Below are 19,510 nucleotides of genomic sequence, written 5' to 3'. Positions count from 1 at the left end.
CATGGAATTTCATGGCATTCCATGGAACTCCATCACTACTTCATGGAACTCCGTGGAACTCCATGGCATTCCATGGAACTCCATGGATACTCCATGGAACTCCATGCCATTCTATGGAACTCCATGGATACTCCATGGAAGTTCCGTGGAATTCCATGGATTTCCATCAATTTCCATGGAATTCCATGGATTTCCATAGATTTCCATGGATTTCCATGGATTTCCATGGAATTCCATGGAATTCCATGGAGGTATTTCACACGAGTATCTATATGTATATATCTGTCTGGATTTGATAAAAGGTACCTCCAGAAATTTCAAGTGCGTTTTAACAATTTGACCCTGGAGGTTAATAAGAACCAGTTGAAAGTCGCTAGTTTGGGCTTAAAACGGACGAATTAATCGCTGGCGACACACGAAAAGTTGCTCTTGGCAAAAGCGACAGATTTGTAACGAAATGAACAACATTTAAAAGCACAGAAATAATGACCTTTCAGTCTCTTAAACTATGAGGCTCACAGCAAGATGCCCGACTAAAACAGACCTAGAATCCACCTTTCTTGACCCCACGATCGGTTGTCTAAGACAAAATCACTTCAACTAAACACTTACAAAGCGTTTTCGTGCTGGCACACAATATTCTTATAACACGAGCGCCACGACATACCTGAAATCTGTCTGTCAACAACTTCAGGAAATCACACAATTAACCACGTTCGCGGCACCGATAAAACTATCCACAACCAACCAGACACAATGTTTCCACACTTAATACGGGCGAAATATCATCACATTACTCTCTCTCAACACACGCTTTTAATAAGTCTGGGCGCCATCTTGAATTTTTAATTTATGACGTCATTCGCGGAAAGCCTTCAGCCGCCATCTTTGAGTTTTGACTCTCGTGACAGTACTATGTGAGCACGAGAGGCGAAGTCAGGCCATTATTAATCGCTTTATTCCATTCTTTTCCTGTATAAACATTAACAAATACCAGCAAATCCTTTTCCCAGGCTAAAGTAATCGCAGTTGTGCGGTTCGTCTTTGTAAGTCATACGCGGATATCATGTTCGATCGTAGTTACTAAAACAAAGGAATGACCTACAATGACCTACAATGATCTACAATGACCTACAATGACCTACAATGATCTACAATGACCTACAATGAGCTACTATGACCAAACGTGTAATCCCTGTAATGAGCTAAAATGAAGATTTTAGAAAAAGACAAAAAAAAAAAAGATCAGGGGACATGTGTGCGTAAACGTAACGCGTTTAGTCTACTGCATGACGGCCCATTTAACGATGACAGCATCTCTAATTATTACGCTTGGAGATAAATTTACAGTGTAATAATACATGTATGATGATACTGTGACTTTTGTCTAAACCATCCCTTGCAACCTTTTGCATTAGTTTTATTTTGTCTTGTCTTTTTTTTAAACAAATTGAACAAACACAGTCACCCCAACAGTCGATCCGGGGAGATCTTCAAGGGACGTAAGGGTAGAGATGAACAAAGGAGGCCTTCAAATTCTGACCCTGTTCAAAAGAAAAATTGTTCAATTTTTTAAGTATCCTGGCCTGTATAAGACATCATAAGACCCTTTAAATGGCTTTCGGTCCAACAGGATGCTCTGTTAGTAACGCTAAATAGTAAAATCCATATCCTACTCAGCGGCCCATACCCATGTAGGCCAAATAAGGGAGTGCCTGCATGACTTCCGTCAATACAGGGTATAATAGTGCTATACCGGTAAAAACGCGATTGCAATAATCTATTTTCAAGTTTCTCAAGTTACTTGAGATCAGCCACAATTTTTGTTTTGCCTTTTCAAAATGTGCTTGGCAATTTAATACTATGAGCCTAGTGTCACGTCCAAGCTTGACACAAGACAAACATCATTGTCTGTCATTTTGTAGCTCATTGTAGGGCTTATTTTAACTCATTTTAGCTCGTAGTAGCTCGTTGTAGCTCGTAGTAGCTCATCGTAGATCATTGTAGGTCATTGTAAGCCATTGTAGGTCATTGTAGGTTATTCCTTGTTTTAGTAACTACAACAAACGTCCCCTGATCTTTTTTTTTGTCTTTTTCTAAAATCTTCATTTTAGCTCATTACAGGGATTACACGTTCGGTCATAGTAGCTCATTGTAGGTCAGTGTAGATCATTGTAGATCATTGTAGGTCATTGTAGGTCATTGTAGGTCATTGTAGATCATTGTAGGTCATTGTAGGTCATTCCTTGTTTTAGTAACTACGCATGTTCCATAACAAACTCAACACTAGGACAGGTGACATAAGATTCCAAATCAAGTGATCAGCATGTTTTGAAAGCTACCACGGCTGCAGCGAATTAAAAGGGAGGAGTAATCGACCGTAAAGGTGTGCAACTTAGTCTTTTTGTGCGTGGGTTCTAATTCGTACTCCTATATTCATCTCTCAAGTATTGCTTTTTTGCTAGGGACAGAAACATGTAATCGTCTGTTCTTTTCATTCCGGGGATGATGCCTTCGAGAGTATTGTATTGTATTGTCTTTTAATAGTGGTCGCTAGCTTTTGAAAACGTGCAGCCTCCCCTCGATCGGTGTTTAAATGCCCTGTACACAAGCCATATCTTATCGCTAAGATCCAACATAAGATAAAGTTGAACAGGAATCTGATTCGAGGGGAACCAAGTATGGTAAACACCACAGGAATGAGGTGTGTGTTGAGCCAAACTATGCAAATGATGCTGAGCGACACAGCTTACACGAATACGACGCTGAAATGTCTGAACTAGAATCTGAAATTTTAGTGCTAAAGGTAGAAGGTGAAAGTGAAATGTAACCGGTCTTTTTTTTAGCAATATTGAAAACAGCACCACTTTAATCCTGCCCAACCCAAATGACCCTGAAAAAGGTAGACCCTTTTGAGCTCAGGTTTATCATTAACTATGCGACAATAAAACCTTGGATCAGAACATGCCTTCTCAGGAGTCAAGTTTCATAATTTAAAAGGGCATTTGATTTCCAATAAACCATAACTTGATATTTATTATCTATCACCCTTCTGTTTGGTAAAGCAGCCAACCATGACATTGTGCTTGATATGACAACACTACACTCTAAGCCCTGAATATGAATGTATATGTACATATTATAAATATACATGCTAAACCAATGTTTGTCATGTACTCAGCATATTTAGTTGCTGCTTAAGACCAATTTGCCATTCAATATCATTAGAAACATCATTCTGTGACACGAGAGTATTTGAACAAACCTTGTTTGCAGTGAGAGATGTTGAGTTTCCATTCGCAAACAAGTGCAATTACAGTTAGTTGACTTGAACCTTTTACTTTGAAACCAAAATGTATCTTTGCTCTGACCTCTTGATTCTTAATTAAGAATGGGTTAGGAATTTTTAAACAAATTATAAACTGGGAATTCAGGAAAGGAGCCTTCAACAGTTCTAGGTCTTGGCAAACTGGAATATTTGTCATAACACTGAAGTTTGCCTCTATTAGAGAGAGATGTTTAAGTCACTTCCCGTGGAACCATTTGTCCAGTTAATTTAGTTGAAACTATTGCAGGACAGTTAATTGTCTTAAGTGAATGAAAGAACTAATTTGCCCTCTCTTTATTTTGGACAGTATGGTGCCTGGCTGCATACAAGCGACACCTTAAAGCCCTCATTTCTCCCTGAGCAGTTCTCCCTGTAATAAAGATTGATGACATTATATGCCTTGTATGCATTATATGAATTAGGGTTCGTACCCTAGGTCCTTGGTTTGTGCTACTGTTTTGAGTTGTGCATATTCCAGTTCTTGGGAATTCAGTGAATTCAAACACTTAGATAATAAAAACATGTGATTAAAGTAACCATTTCCTCCTGCAATACAAGAGCGTTTATCACAACTGTTAACACTGTGAGGCCTTTCATTCTTCCTCAGTGATTTAAAGCATTCCCCTCTACATGAATTTATTGTCCAAATAAGCCTACAATAATCGTCGTGACGTAATTTTCAAATAAAAATTTGTATCCCATTTCGAGGGTGCTCGTTTTTGATTTTTTCGTTGCTTGTTCAACGATGTAAATGTAAGTAAAGTGCCTTGGAAGAATTGATGCATCCCTGCTCAAGCTCTCTTTAGTGGCTACATCTCTAACAAGGATTTGAGCTGACAGATTTCTGGATTACTGAGGTACGCCTTCCCAGAGTGAAAAATTATTCGGTGCAAGGATCGACTGGAGTATAAACGTTTTTATCCAACTTCTTTCTTTCCCAAAAACCCATACATAATAACATAAAAAACTGATGATGAAAATTTATCGAAATAGAATTATCGTACATTTTGAAAGGATCAGAATAGCAACATGAAAAATCCTTTCAATTAGCTTTTATAAATACCTGATAGATAATCTAAGTCTGCTACGAGCGGTAGTAATTAATCGTTTTCAGCTTTTTTAATAAAGGCCCGCATAACAAATGAAAAAGTATCAAAACCATTGCTAAAAAAGATTACCTCGTGTCTGTTGACGTAAGCCAGGACGATTAAGCCAAAACTTTAATTCGCATTTTTTTTTTTTGGCATTTAAATCAGCTCTCGTTTGTCTTCCATAACATCCATCCAGGAATATCTTTGCACGAAAGGTTTAAAGTTATGATAACATACCCATAAAGACATTGTATAAAAAAAATATTACTCTTGATATAAAGCAAAAACATTCCTTTTTATATGAACACACTGCAAAATCAACTTCAACAGAGCTTTCATCTTTGGTAGCCATTTTGGCCACGTGTATGATCTTTCCGCGAATGACGTCAAAAGTTGAAAATTCAAGATGGCGCCCAGACTTATTAAAAGCGTGTATAACTCTCGCTTTCTCCACACAAATCATCACATGTAAACTTTGCTGACACAGTCGATTTATTCAAGATCCCGGATGTAGACGAGCCGTCTTGAAAGGGACACATGGACGCCGGCCTTCAAAACAAATTTTTACTAAGTCTCTGGCCTGGTCAGAAATCAGCATCAATTTTGCTCTCGCCGAATAGTTTTGACTCCTAAAAGCTACTTTTTGAGGCCGGTGACTCATCACCGCCCACATCAAAGCTCGCAATATGATGCCTTTCCGTCTCAAGCCCGAGATCAGTGTTTCACCCGTTTAGCCAAAATGAGACGAAATACGGTAACATATTGGACAACGGCAGACTTTGCCAATCGTGAGACTTGTTCCTTCATAAGGCTTAATGATGCCTTCCGGAAAACCGGAAAAGAAAAGAAACCTAGAGAATTAACCGACCACGGAAAACAATTTCCACCGCGCACGCTGATTTCAGGTATCATAGTGTTTTATGACAAGGAGAGAATTATGGGGAATGATAGGTGGGGGAGAGCTGCGGGGGGGGGGGGGGGGGGGGAGGTGTAAACAGCATATTAAACACGTGTTTTTTGGTCTACTGCAGCTTTTAAGGAGATTTTTGTCCTGAAAAGATCATCAAGAAAAAAAAAAGAATGGTCAAGTACTGAACAAGCCTCAAATAAGATGTTCTCTTTACTTTTTTTCACTGCCGCTCATTTTCATCTTTTTCCCATTTGTAGACGTGACAATTAATTTCCACTTTCCGTTTTCGTCTTCATTGACTCTTTAGTTGTCTCTGCTTTACAAGATATAGGTGACTATGCAATTTCCTGCCAAAATAATCTCAAGTTGCATTTGGGTTGCCATACCTGTCGATCGAGTTATTTTACATTGGTATACCTGTGGTGTGGACGGACGGTCGTTCGGTTACGGTCACGTGATTACCAGATTTTCTGGGATGTTTAGATTTACTTACCCATGGTGCCATGCTGAGATCCTGAGCACTTACATTTGGGCAATCCAAATTAAATTGGAATTTTGAAGTGTTAAAAAATTTCATAATAGGAGAAAACTGGTGCGAGTGTTACTTAACAAGAACTATTCAGAAAATCAAAACACTGCCAGATCCATGCAACAACAAAAGGTGCTGAATACAGGAAATGGGAGGGGTGGGGGTAAAAATTCTTTCGGCAAAGTGCAAAAAAAAAAAATGTGTCATTGCAACTCTCTCCCCTCCCCCTTCCCCTTCCCTCCCCCTTCTCTCCCCTCCCCCTTTACCCTGACAAATAGACACAGCCTTCCAAGGGGAATAGTTTGGACATAGTAACCTGAAGAATGTACCATCATCACTGTAATGATAAATAATATTTGCCATTGACTAAATAAATGCACCTTAAAAATGCACCAGAAACGATACTATATACAAATAAAAAAAATCGCACATTGAAAAAAATAAAATAAAACGGGCTAAATTTCAAACTTAAGCACAAAAAAGCCCAAAAAGCTCCGGGAAATTTGGTGACCTGTATGCGGGAGACCGAGAAGTTGGTGCTGTATCCAGGAGACTCCTCAAAAAATCTGGGAGAGTTGATATAAAAATGAAGTATTACAGCTGGACTTAAATTCCAAATATTTGGGTGATGTCATTATTTAATTAATAACAAAAAAATTTTATACAATAATTATGATTATTGTAAAGTTTACTGTTATAACTTACCTTGAATTATAACTGTTGCAGTAGCAGATGAATTATCAATTCTGTTTGTAACAACACAGGTATAATCCCCAGAGTCAGATGAATTACTTGAGGCGATAGTTAACTGTACTGTGCTGTCATTGAAATGAGTAATAACCCCTCTTGCTCCAACTTCTACAGAACCATTCTTTGATATAACATTTCCATCTTTTTCCCATCTCACTTCTGATATTGAAGGTGATGTGTTATAATGACAAGTCACTTGTATTTCATTTCCTATCACCACAAACTGTTGTGCCTCACCATCAATTGTTACTTCTGGAGCAACTGTATAGTAGTAAAAAAAGTGTTGGATGTTCTGTTATTACAGTGTACATGTAGGGATGCTAGAATGTTAACTTTCAATGTATAACTCTGAGATTCAATTAGCACGAGAAAACTTTTTAAACAAATCAACTTCATTCTGGAAGTATAATAAACGCATACTCTTAATTGCCAATGAGCAGCCTTGCGAAGTTCCGAGACCGCGAGGCGGCAGCCGAATAGAGCTGTGCGCGATTGTTCCAGGGGCAGAAAAAATCTTGAATCGATGTAACATAGAGTAATGTAAGGCAACCACAATATAATGCAGAACAGAGAATGCCTTGTTTTCAAGCGAACATGTAATACAGATCAGAGAATCCGCCAACCGTGTGCGTGTTTGTTTTGTGCTCATCCCGTCTTCAACCAATCGTCGGGTGGATCATTTCCATCCTATGCGATATCTGTCGCATTTGCCCACTGGAATTATTTATTGCATGCCGCTAAGAAAAAATATAACGTAGCGAAATTTTTTGTGTCTTTGAAGCAAAATAATTCGGAAGGCTTCATTGGCGCCCCATAATTTTTTTTTAGCTTTAAAAAGAGACCAAATATAAGTATGTACGTTAAATATATGTGGACTTCAATATGACTTTTCAAGGATTTTAAGTTTGCTTATAACACCACTTGATTTTACACAAAACAACTTGTGCGCAACTTCGGACAAAAACACAAACTACAATATCTCGAAAAATTTGCTGCGTAAAGTCGGGATTTCAAATTCTTTATGCAGTAGAACAGTTTAGTTCACTATTTTCAAAAGACAAATTAAAGCAAGGGACACACAAACACCAAACCCATGATCCACCTTCCCCATGCATGTCGTGGGAGAACTGCCGTGCGGTTCCCATCCAACATCTCCCACATGTGTTGTGTGGAGCTGGCACTTAAAGGACTCGCCTCGGCAGGAAAGGGTCTTTTTTTTTTTTTTTTTTTATTACGTGCGTTACAATACTTACAATTGTGCACTTAGATAAATGTTCCTGTATTGGCCATTAAAATACTTCTATCGATTACACATATTAAAGCTAATGTATTACATTAATATACATATAAAGCTGAGAGGAGGGTGGCACTATCATGTCAAACTTCTATTTCAAGCTGCATAATAAATTTAGATATAAATTCAGAGGTGTCTGTTTTCTTTTGCATTGATTTACATCCATAGTGGTACTGCTTTACATATAACAGAAGAAGACACAAATCCTTGGTTTGTTTATTGGAAAGATTGAAAGCTGGGGTTGGTAAATTGAGAAAAACTTGAAGCGGCGTGAGTTTAATATTGGTTTTGTGAGATATATTGAACCACTGAAGGGATTCGTCACATAATTTCAGAAAAGAGCGACATTCAAAGAAAGTATGTTCTATAGAATCGTTTTCGCCACACATAACACACATAGTACAATCAGTTATCCCAAAGCGTGTCAGTTCCTTGTTAGTAACTAGTATTCTGTGTAACAATTTAAATTGTCTTAGCTTATTATCTCGAGTGATTTTATAATTGTTTTCAATGCATTGCTCCCACTTGTCAGCGACCACAGTACAATGTTTTCGCCATGTTGTAACCGCGACAACCATATATTAAGCTTGGTTTCCATTTTCCTTATTTTAATAAAGAAATTATTTTTATTATTGCTAACTGCGTCGTGGGAGAGGAAGGTACCCAAAAATTTAATAGGTTCTTTTGGGCACTCGAATTCTAAAGGCATTGACTTGTTTTTGCTTGACGAACCAATCCATATGGCTTTAGTTTTCTTTTTATTTAATTGCAACCCAGACAGTGCTCCAAAAGAATTAACTATATTCATAGCCTTTCTAAGAGATATGGTATCTTCAAGAATTAGCGTTGTATCATCCGCGAACTGTGAAATCTTGGCATTTTGTCCACCCGGAAGGGGAATGCCCCTGCAGAGTTGATCTTGGCGTATTTTGAGGGCTAACAATTCAACTGATAGAACAAACAATAGAGGGCTCAGAGGGCACCCTTGACGGACGCCACGAGAAACTTGGAAATAGTTGGTCATAAATCCAGCATTCAGCACGCCTTTGGACGTGTTTGTGTTAGAAACAATAACAGTACATAAATTCTGAATAAAACAACATTGATTTTGAGGGTCACAAGGAGCGTACACAGAGGCTAAAAAAAGATCCTCATCGCCTTCCCTAATTTTAACAATGACTAGTCTACCATCTGGATCAATAAGCTGGACGCTAGATGAAAACAAAGAATTTGGTCTCTGTAATATGCAAGTACCTTTAGAGTGTTCTGTACCGTGTGAGAAAAATACTTTCCCACCCCATTCTGTAGCCCAAGAGACTTCGTCTCCTTTCAGTGAGAATGTTTCCTGGAGACAATAGAAATCAGCTTTTTGATTCTTTAGATACGAAAATAATGCCCTTCGTTTGACATGATTGCGTAATCCCCTTACATTCAGTGATAGGAATTTGATAAGTGTCATACTGTATTATCACCTTAAATGCACAATACTTATGCTAATATTAGGTTACGTTAACTAAACTCAACAGCAACGAATTAAATCAAGAAATGAGATTTATTTCTAAAAGAAATAAATGGTTTTATGCGTAATGTGACTGATCATTATTGTATTTCTCCAGCTACCAGCAAAGGAGGGTTTCCTGTCATCCGGGTGATTTGTCACGAAAGTGTCATTTATGTCACGGGTCATGTAGGTCACAGAAGCGAGGCACAAGGCCTCCTTCCTCGCATTACAAGACAGTCAGAAACATTTTTGATGGCGACCGGATTTAGATGCAGGATGCTTGCGATTTATCAGTCTCTTTCGCTCTTCTTGGGTCTTACCTACCGAGCATCACCTCTTCTTTGAGATAAGTACTAGATTATTGCCCGATGGCTCACCGCTTACTCTCGGTGCTGTATTGATGTCCACAGTCATGTTCGTGCACATGATCGTCTTGTTGATTGCGGGAATTCATACACGTTGCGGTCGTTTATGCTAATGAAATGCCATTGCTTATTGGTAACATCGAATTTTACATCCGATCGACCATTTTTTTTATGTTTTCAGTTACACTGGCGTGTATGCTAGTCCGTTCGGTGTGCGTAGCACAGTTTCGTTGTCCCTCAGACCGGTTGTGCCTCATGTTCTTCAGCTACTTGTATCGCTGGTGCCAACTGGCGCTATATTTGAAATCAGTAACACTCGCCCGATCTTCAGTTACCTGGAGCTGGGTCTCTTTGTTTATGATCTTGTTTTGTGATTTGGAAAGACACTTTATTTATTTATAATTATTTTGAGTTTACCTTTATGCAATTTGAGCATTTTTGACCTTTGGACGCAGCTTATATGTATAATTAATATTACAGTATTATAAAAATACAAAAAAAAAAAAACAACAGCAACAGCAACAACAAAACAAAGCCAAACAAAACGATGCGTTATTAAACCCTACAGGCTAAAACTTGCAACCATTCTAACAAAGTTACCTCAGAGGTACAGTGTACTGTATCAGCATATCAGGTTTATCGTTTGCTGTTCATATGTCAGTTTTGTCTGCATATTGTGTTTTTATCCTGTTGCATTGTGTATCGTTGTGTTCTGTTGTTTTCCTTTAGTCGCTGTCGGCCAGTGCTTGCTTCTGGGCCGTTTTTTTTTTTTTTTTTTTTTTCAGTGTGAGGCTTTGTTCCTCCACTTGTATTTGAGGCGTTGACCTCATTTTGTTGAGGTTTTGTCCTCATGTTGTATCAAGGCTTTGTCCTTGTTTTTTATATTGAGGCTTCGTCCTCATATTTTATTTTGAGGCTTTGGCCTCGTATTACATTGTTTATTATTTTGGCATTTATAGGGGAGTTTTTTGCGTCGACTTCATGTCTGACAGACTTTCCCTGCCACATTTTTATTGTGTTATATAGTGGATTCGTCCATTATTTTTATTTATTACATTGAGGCTTTGTCCTCATATTCTATTTTGAGGCTTTGGCCTCGTATTATATTGAGGCTTTGTCCTCATATTTTATTTTGAGGCTTCGTCCTCGTATTATATTGAGGCTTTGTCCTCATATTTTTTTTTGAGGCTTTGTCCTCATATTTTATATTGAGGTTTCGTCCTCATTATTTTATGTTGAGGCTAGGTTCCTCAATTTGAGGCTTTGGTCCTCATTGTTCTAGGCCCCTGTTCCTTTGTTTGTACTGCTTATTTGATTTGTTTGCAGTGATATGTGTGTGGTTCTGTTGTTGTATTTTTGTCTAGGGTAACCAGATGCCAATATTATTTGGTTTGAATTTCTATTCACATTTTTTGCCTTTTTTGTCTATTTTTTAGTCTTTATTCATGCAATCCGTTATTTTGGTTTACATGCAGCTACATTAACTTTAATCTCCGGTTTTGTTGGCTCCCCTGTTTTGATATGTGTGGACATTACAGTCCTGCATTTATTGTGATGAGACACTGTTATACGTTGCTTTATGCTTTACTCTCCACGTCACATCAGTGCTTTTAGCTTTGTTGTTTCTGAGGAATTTACGGTTTATTTGTTTTGTTTGGGAGATCCTGATTGATTTATTAATTGGTTACACATTGTTCTTTAATGGTAGCACATTCTGGCTTTTTTAAAGAAGTTGTTTTTATAGTTTTTTCATTTTACTGCAGGTGCTAAGGTATACACATGCAGCTCCCTTTCATGAACGCCTTTTGAATGAAGCCAGTCTTGAGCAGAGTACCAACCAGCCTTATCCAACCATCTTCAGCTTTCCCTTGGCATCTCTCTTAAGAAAGTCAATAGCTCTGCATTCTCTTTGGTTCCTCAATTCAGTTCAACATAGTATGCAAGAAATGTTCCAAAGAGTTGTACACATTCTGCTGATCAGTTTTCCAGGAGTTGCATCTCTAGTGTCGGGCTACTCAAGAGCAGCTGCTGCGTCCCTTGGCACGTGACACCTACGTGTACATCTACTTGGGCAGAACTTTCCTCAGGCAACTTTGGCTTGCTGGGCATTGTGATTGGGTATACATGTAGCTCAAGTGTATAGGACATGTATGTCATTTGATACTTATGTGCAGGACATATGGGCAGTGACATTGTAATATGTAGAATTCTCACCACATGAGTCAGGGTCATTCGGCCATCTTACAGTATATTGATTTTTTCACTTTTAAATTCACCTGTTAGTTTCCTAGGTGATTTCTGCTTACAGTATAGTTTCAAGGTGACTGTGTGAGCAGGGGCCATACAGCCATCTCACAGATTTTCATTTGAATCAGTTACATCAGTGAGTTACGTCAGACTTTTTATTAGTATCATTCAGGGTGACTGTGTGAGCAGGGGCCATACAGCCATCTCACAGATTTTCATTTGAATCAGTTACATCAGTGAGTTTCGTCAGACTTTTTATTAGTATCATTCAGGGTGACTGTGTGAGCAGGGGCCATACAGCCATCTCACAGATTTTCATTTGAATCAGTTACATCAGTGAGTTACGTCAGACTTTTTATTAGTATCATTCAGGGTGACTGTGTGAGCAGGGGCCATACAGCCATCGCACAGATTTATTGTAATCAGCTACATCAGTTAGCTATTTCAGACTTTTGATAAGTATAATTTTGCATGACTGTGTGAGCAGGGGCCATACAGCCATATCACAGATTTCCAAATTTAATCCGTCCATTATGTCACTGAGCTATGACAATTTAGAGTAAATTGTTATTATTTAAATTCATGTTTACTCTGTGAGCAGGGGCCATACAGCCATCTTACCGATTTCATTTTAATCAGTTACATTAACAAGCTATTTCAGCTTTTTGATAAGGGAGCAGGGGCTATACAGCCAGATCACAGTTTTTTAAATTAAATCATTTCATTATGTCACTGAGCTATGACCATTCAGCCTAAATTGTTATCATTTAAATTCCTGGTGACTGTGTTAGCAGGGGCCATACAGCCATCTTACTGATTAATTTTCACTTCTAATCATTTCAACCTGGTTTAACTTTACAGCTTTTAAACACGTTTGAGCTTCGTATCGATGTGGCATTAGTGAGGCCGATATTATAAGTTGACTGTGTGAGCTGACAGGCTATGCAGCCATTTCCTTTATTCTAGCTACAGTAGCCCATTTCTGTTGGTTACATCAATCCACTTCTGTATCCAAGACTTAGGAAAACGTTACTTAAAACTCATTTGCATATATAGGCCATTTTATTCCCATCTAGTGTCCAGTGCTTAGTGAATAAGTGCAATTTATGATGGCTGTTTGAACAAGGGCCATACAGTTATCTCATTCATTTTCACTTTTAAACTGTTAGTTAACTTAAGTGATTCACACTTTTTAATCTGTATCAGATTCAATGACAGTGTGAGCAAGGGCCATTCAAACTTGTACATTTCTGTTGGTTACACTGATCCATTTCAGTAAGCAGGGCTTCGTAAACAGCCTTACCATTCTATTTCTATATGTTTACGTGCATAACCTCCACTGAACTAAACTGGTGGAACTAAGCTGTGAGTGACAGTGACAAAGAATGTATACAATGTCCTATTGCTATGGACACACATGAGCCGTTATGGCGCTAGTTGACGCTATTGTTGTAAGGTGTACACGGTTGGATGATTATAATACATGTATATTCATCTCAGCTCTCGCACATTGACCTTTTTTATTTTTAATGTGGTATCTTTCTTACCTTTAACCCCCAGAGGTTTTGTGTGACTGCATTGGTTGGGGGATACGTTCCCAATTTTTCCCATGTGGTTTTTCGGGTTTTCGTATCAGGCGGCGCACACCTTTTTCCATTGTACATTTTGATTTGTAGGTACCAGTAGTTTCTGTTGGCGGTCGTCTTGCTTTGGCCTCGGGTGGGGCGGCCCTTTCACTCGTTCCTTGCTCGGGGCTGTGGCGGGTGTGCCCTCACCTTTGCTGGGATAATGTTCTTATGTATCTGGTTTTCCCAGCTTTATATGCTTTAATTTAATAAACGGCCACTCCCGTGGCCAAAATATCCCATAATGGGTTTGTGATTATTTGTGTCCCAGCAAACAGAGCTCACCCAAAGCGAGACTCCGCCAACATCAATAACTTTCGTAATATGTAAAGGAACATGAAGCATAAATGAGATTTATTTCTAAAAGAAATAAATGGTTTTATGCGTAATGTGACTGATCATTATTGTATTTCTCCAGCTACCAGCAAAGGAGGGTTTCCTGTCATCCGGGTGATTTGTCACGAAAGTGTCATTTATGTCACGGGTCATGTAGGTCACAGAAGCGAGGCACAAGGCCTCCTTCCTCGCATTACAAGACAGTCAGAAACATTTTTCCCTCCCTTCCCTCCCGTTAGCTTTATTTTACCCTAGGGAGTGGCGGGTGTGCCCTCACCTTTGCTGGGATAATGTTCTTATGTATCTGGTTTTCCCAGCTTTATATGCTTTAATTTAATAACCGGCCACTCCCGTGGCCAAAATATCCCATAATGGGTTTGTGATTATTTGTGTCCCAGCAAACAGAGCTCACCCAAAGCGAGACTCCGCCAACATCAATAACTTTCGTAATATGTAAAGGAACATGAAGCATAAAAAGAAAACAAACAAAGAAAAAGCAACAGAATAGATTAATAAGAAAAAGCAAAAAGAAAAACCTAACTTTACAACAACAAAAAAACTAATAAAGTACAAAAGTTTTTAAGAAAAATACGCTTAAGAGACTAACCTTCGTACAATCTAAGCCTATGGCGAAATCGACCTCCCGTAATTATTGCATGGATGTTTGTTAAGCATTTATAATTCATCAAGATCATCTTCAGAGTAAATTCTAACAGGATTACCTGATGGTGAAGTTTTAACAAAGACCTTTCCGTCTAGTCTCCAAACACTTGATAAAAGTCCATCAGCCTTCATATCATTCGCTTGTCTTACTAAGTCTGCCCTATAAGGTGTGAGGTTTTCGTTGATATATATACGGTTTTGCTTTGTTGCTGCTGAGGCATAACTGGGATATAAATCTGATATCTTTACTGACTTCAATTTCGTTCGCTCTTTATATAGCCGAGACTTAACTTTATGGCTACAAAATTTTACGATTATAGGCTTCATACCATTTCGTCGTCTTAGCTTGTGAGAGATTTCGATGTCCTCCGCAGCAACAGGGACATTAACAGCCTCAGCTACCTTGAGAACAACTTCTTCCGTTGAGGTGTAAATATTTTCCGGGATACCATGTATTTCGAGGGAATTTTTTCTCGAATATTGCTCGAGGTTATCAAGCGATTCAATCAACGAGTCGATCCTTTCCGTCTGCTCGTTTAGTTTTGTTTTAGTCCCAAGTAGGAAAGGGTCTTTTACACACAAGTTTTCCCCGGTCACTGACTGATGGCTATGCCATGCTGATGAGCCCAGTAAGGGTGAAACAGCTTTACATGGCTTCCACTGCCTGCGTGATATAGATGTGCGCATGCATGAGGTAATGGCCAGGCCGTGGGTTGCTGTATGTGCGCCCCTTGCTTTAAGTTTGCACTATTAAGTTCAATCTATTTTTCATCAATTACTGTATTTCATGACATTTCTCCAAATTCAACAGCACGTACATACAGGTAAAATCTTCGCTCGTTGGCACTTAGCGATAGCTATAACTAGTTAATACACTTTCTTGAGTTTTAGTTTCAATTTCAGTTTCAGTTAATTTTGAACGTAGCAAAGGTGTTCTTACAAAGAGATCCACAACACTTATGAGTACATGTACAATGTACATGTAGCTGATATTTCCATAGCCTGTTCCATGCAGGCTCCAAGATAGTGGGAGAAAGGGTTCTTCGCTTGTTCACTTTTCCGCTGCTTGCGCACTTTTTACAGTTCTAGTTCCCTTTTTTCACTCAACTACACTGATCAAGAGCCTAGCTAATGCTTCCATCATTACAAATAAGGTCTATCGCGATATTGATGCTGCATGTAATAAATATTCACAGCATGAATTCAACATAAGGCCTGCCAATATTTTGCTTTTTATATTTATAGTCAAGAACAGATGGCAAAAAGTTAGAGTGTAAAACATTATCAGAAATGTTAGGAAAAAAGTGAAGTACAGAGAATACCATAAGCTTATCATTATATGTAAGCAAAATAAGACATATGAACAAAATATCAATATTATCAAAGTTGGAGAATTAAAATATCTGAAGGATTAATTACTGTTGTAAAAATTCGACTGCACAAAGTTTCCTTTTTAGCTTAATAACAGAATCAAAGGCAGAGAGGAAGAAGATTTAATGACAAAGGCTAAATGGTTTTAAAATACTCAGAATACTTTGATTCATAATTAAAACATTAATTGATCATACATTCTGGAAGATTTAATACATGCATGACAGTGCACCTGTCCCTTGCGAAATAACTTTTGGAATTCCTAGAAAAAAAATCCTAGGAATTCCTAGGAATCATAGGTGTGAATTTTCACGGTAAATTCGAACTTGGAATTCCTAGGAATTCCTAGGAATTCCCAGTTTAAATAGTTCTGGTTCTAAATTCCTAGAAATTCCCAGAAATTCCAAAGGAAAATGAAACTAGACTTGGAATTCCTAGGAATTCCTAGGAATTCCAACCTACAAGATTTTAAAGCACAAAAAATTCTTAGAAATTCCCAGAAATTCCTAGTAATTCTTAGGAATTCCTAGGAATTCTAGGAGTTTACAGGTTTAACATCATGTCATCAATCAACATCCAATGCCAGGATAGTAAAGTATATGCAAATTTAATGATTAATTACCAACTGGAGAAAGCATGGAGATTGCATTTAAACAAGTTTATGATAATAATGTTCAAAATCAGTTCTTATGGTACATGTTTTGTTTTTTGAAAAATTGAATAAAACAATTTAAGTCCTGAGATATAAATTGTTCTTGAGTCATTATTGAAAAATTGTGGGACACATTTGTCACTGGAATAATACAGCAAAAGAGTCTTGATTGAATTAATTTTACAGAGGGAACATATATGTAAAAAAAGAAAAAGTCAGGCCAACTTGCTTCCAGCAAGCTTATCTGCTAAGCCCTTATTAAGCCGCTCTTTTAATTCAGGTCTCAAACTGAGAACAAAATAATGAACTGGAAACTAAAATACTTTTAGTACATGGCGTTTAAACATACTTGTCCATGACTACAGTAGAACCCAGGCGGTGACTCCAACGCTAAAGGGAAACGAAAAATAGTTCGAGTTTAAGTGGGCAATTCGAGTTATCGGGGTAAATTTCAGTGAAATCTTGATCAAGAGAAAGCAAATTTAGTTCGACTTAGCGGGGAATTCGAGTTATCCGAGTTCGAGTTATCGGGGTTCTACTGTATTAAATCCGCCAGAATCTGATCGAGTATTAGCTTTTTCACGTAGAATTCCATCAACCATTTGCAACAACGACTACAGTTATGTCTCCAGTAAACAAAAAGGAACCAATAAATGGTTTTCCATGCCATCTTGAAGTTTCGTGTTCATATATCGGAACGATCTATAATTTCACTTTGATCTCCAGCTTCATTATTTGAGTACGTGGTTACCATCAGAAGACACATTACGAAGCAGGAACGTACCTTTACCTTTCACAATCCAGCTAACGTATCGTTCTCGGACATGACTGGAAGCACGTTTCATGTGTCAACAACAAAATAAATGAACAATCCTCGTTTAAAATAACGGCAATTTCGGATGCAAAATACTTGTGCTCTTGCTAATGAAAGTCCGCGTGAATTTGAACTCACCAAACGGAACTTCATTTCACACTTTTCCATTGGTTCAAAAGGCGCATGTGATGACGCAATTCACTCAGTGGGGAGACTGGTAACCAGTATAGCTCAAACATGGCGGATGATTTTGCTCGATGATGATCAAGTTGAAAAAAGCGGTCGTTTTCAGAGCTAAATAAAATATTCCAACGCTTTTGAGGTATAAGCAGCGATAGGAAAATTTCGTATTGTTTTTTCAAGAAGCGATGACCTTTTATAAGGCAAAGCCGCGATGAAAAACGTGTTGTGGACATGTTTGGAAAGCTCAGGTACGAGAAGTGGCACTTTGAATAAGTTTTCAGTATCGTGCTTATTGTTGATAATTTTTTTTTAAAGATTTAAGTCGCAGTAAATGTTGTATATAGATGCTGGTTAATGTCAAGAAATCCTTGTTGTTATAGGCAATTTAAGAAATGATTATTACAATTTTTACGCTTTTTATTACCTTTGAACAATTATCGTTTTTCCTAAAAATTAAGCCAGTGTTGCCAAGTTAACAATGACTTGGAATTATTGAGAATTCCTAGGAATTCCCACAAATTCTCATTGGTGTTTTAGCAATTCCCAATAATTCCCATAAGTTCCAAAGACAGTATCCTTCAAACTTGGAATTATTGGGAATTCCTAGGAATTCCCAAAAATTCCCACTAGTGTTTTAACCCATTCCCAAGTATTCCCAAATATTCCAAGGTTTTTTACCTTTGCTCATTTGCATTTCTTGGAATAAATTGGAACTCCTAGGAATTCCTAGGAATTCTTAGGAATTCCCAGAACTCTGGGAATTCATTTCGCAAGGGGTGTACAACGAAAGCAAAGTTGACTTGTACGTAACTCGATTATCGCTTTATAAGCAATAAAACTATTATATAAGAAATGCAGTTTTTCTGTTTTCAAAAACAAAAATTTGGGAAAGATATGGTGTAGCGCGGTCTTGAAAGCGCTTACCTCCAGCAAGGATATTATCAGAATAGAGTTACACCGTAAGAATTCTTATAGTAGACCGACAAAGAGTCGTTTCAGCTTGCTTATGCCTTGTGTTTTTCGGTATATAATGTGCGGGCAATTTTTAAAGTATATATCTACAACAGAAGAAATGAGACTTTAAGATATAACGACATGATTCAAAAGGTGAAGTACATAAACGCGAGAAACCCGACTGTAAATACACAAACGTAAAATTATTTCCGCTTTGTGAATTCAACGAATAAGTAGTAAAAACGTTTGGTTTCAAAATAGAAAAGAGTTATTACCTTCACTAATAACGGGCGAATGGAATACCAACAGCAGAAAGAGAGAAAACCAACAAGACGAATGATATTTTAGGACGATTCTTCCTGCAAGACGTTCGTCCATATTTTGAAAGCATAAACTTGACGGAGCTGAAATGTTCCTCTCCCCTCCCCTGAGCGGAAATCGAAAGCGAGGGTGGCAATTGGCAAAGTATTTTGTGAGGTCACGACTCGAAATAAACCGCGAATTTCCATAATTAACAGCCCTTAACGATGTTAAAATTTGTCGAAAATTCGTAACTTCGACGCTATTTACGTTCATTTCTAAACTTCTTGAGTTCAATTGAAAAGAACGACTTAGGAATTAAAGGATGCAATCGATAAAAAGCGACTAAATCGGCTCAAGTTGTCGGTGCAACACACAAGGAAATATCACGAAGAGATAGTTCGAGACAATTTCTTGACGTCACGCATTTCCTTTCTTAAAAGACGGTAAAAGTCAAAACAATGGCATATATATCAACAACTCAAGTTATGTTTAATAAAATAACAATAGTTTTACTTTTCCAAGGTTCAGTATCATGCTGTTTTATTATTACTATTTTACATGTTTTGGCGTGAAACTAGCACGCGATAACCTTTT

General features: G+C 37.9%; 1 pseudogene; it reads right to left on the bottom strand.

The window, feature by feature from the left end:
• Positions 1-19,510, bottom strand: part of LOC140953663 (tyrosine-protein phosphatase Lar-like) — a 111,313-nt pseudogene that overhangs the window by 71,924 nt on the left and 19,879 nt on the right.

Source organism: Porites lutea, chromosome 12 (genome assembly GCF_958299795.1).
Source record: "Porites lutea chromosome 12, jaPorLute2.1, whole genome shotgun sequence".
Lineage (NCBI taxonomy): Eukaryota > Metazoa > Cnidaria > Anthozoa > Scleractinia > Poritidae > Porites > Porites lutea.
The sequence above is the reverse complement of the archived record's forward strand: the minus strand, read 5'-3'. Positions and strand labels throughout refer to the sequence as shown.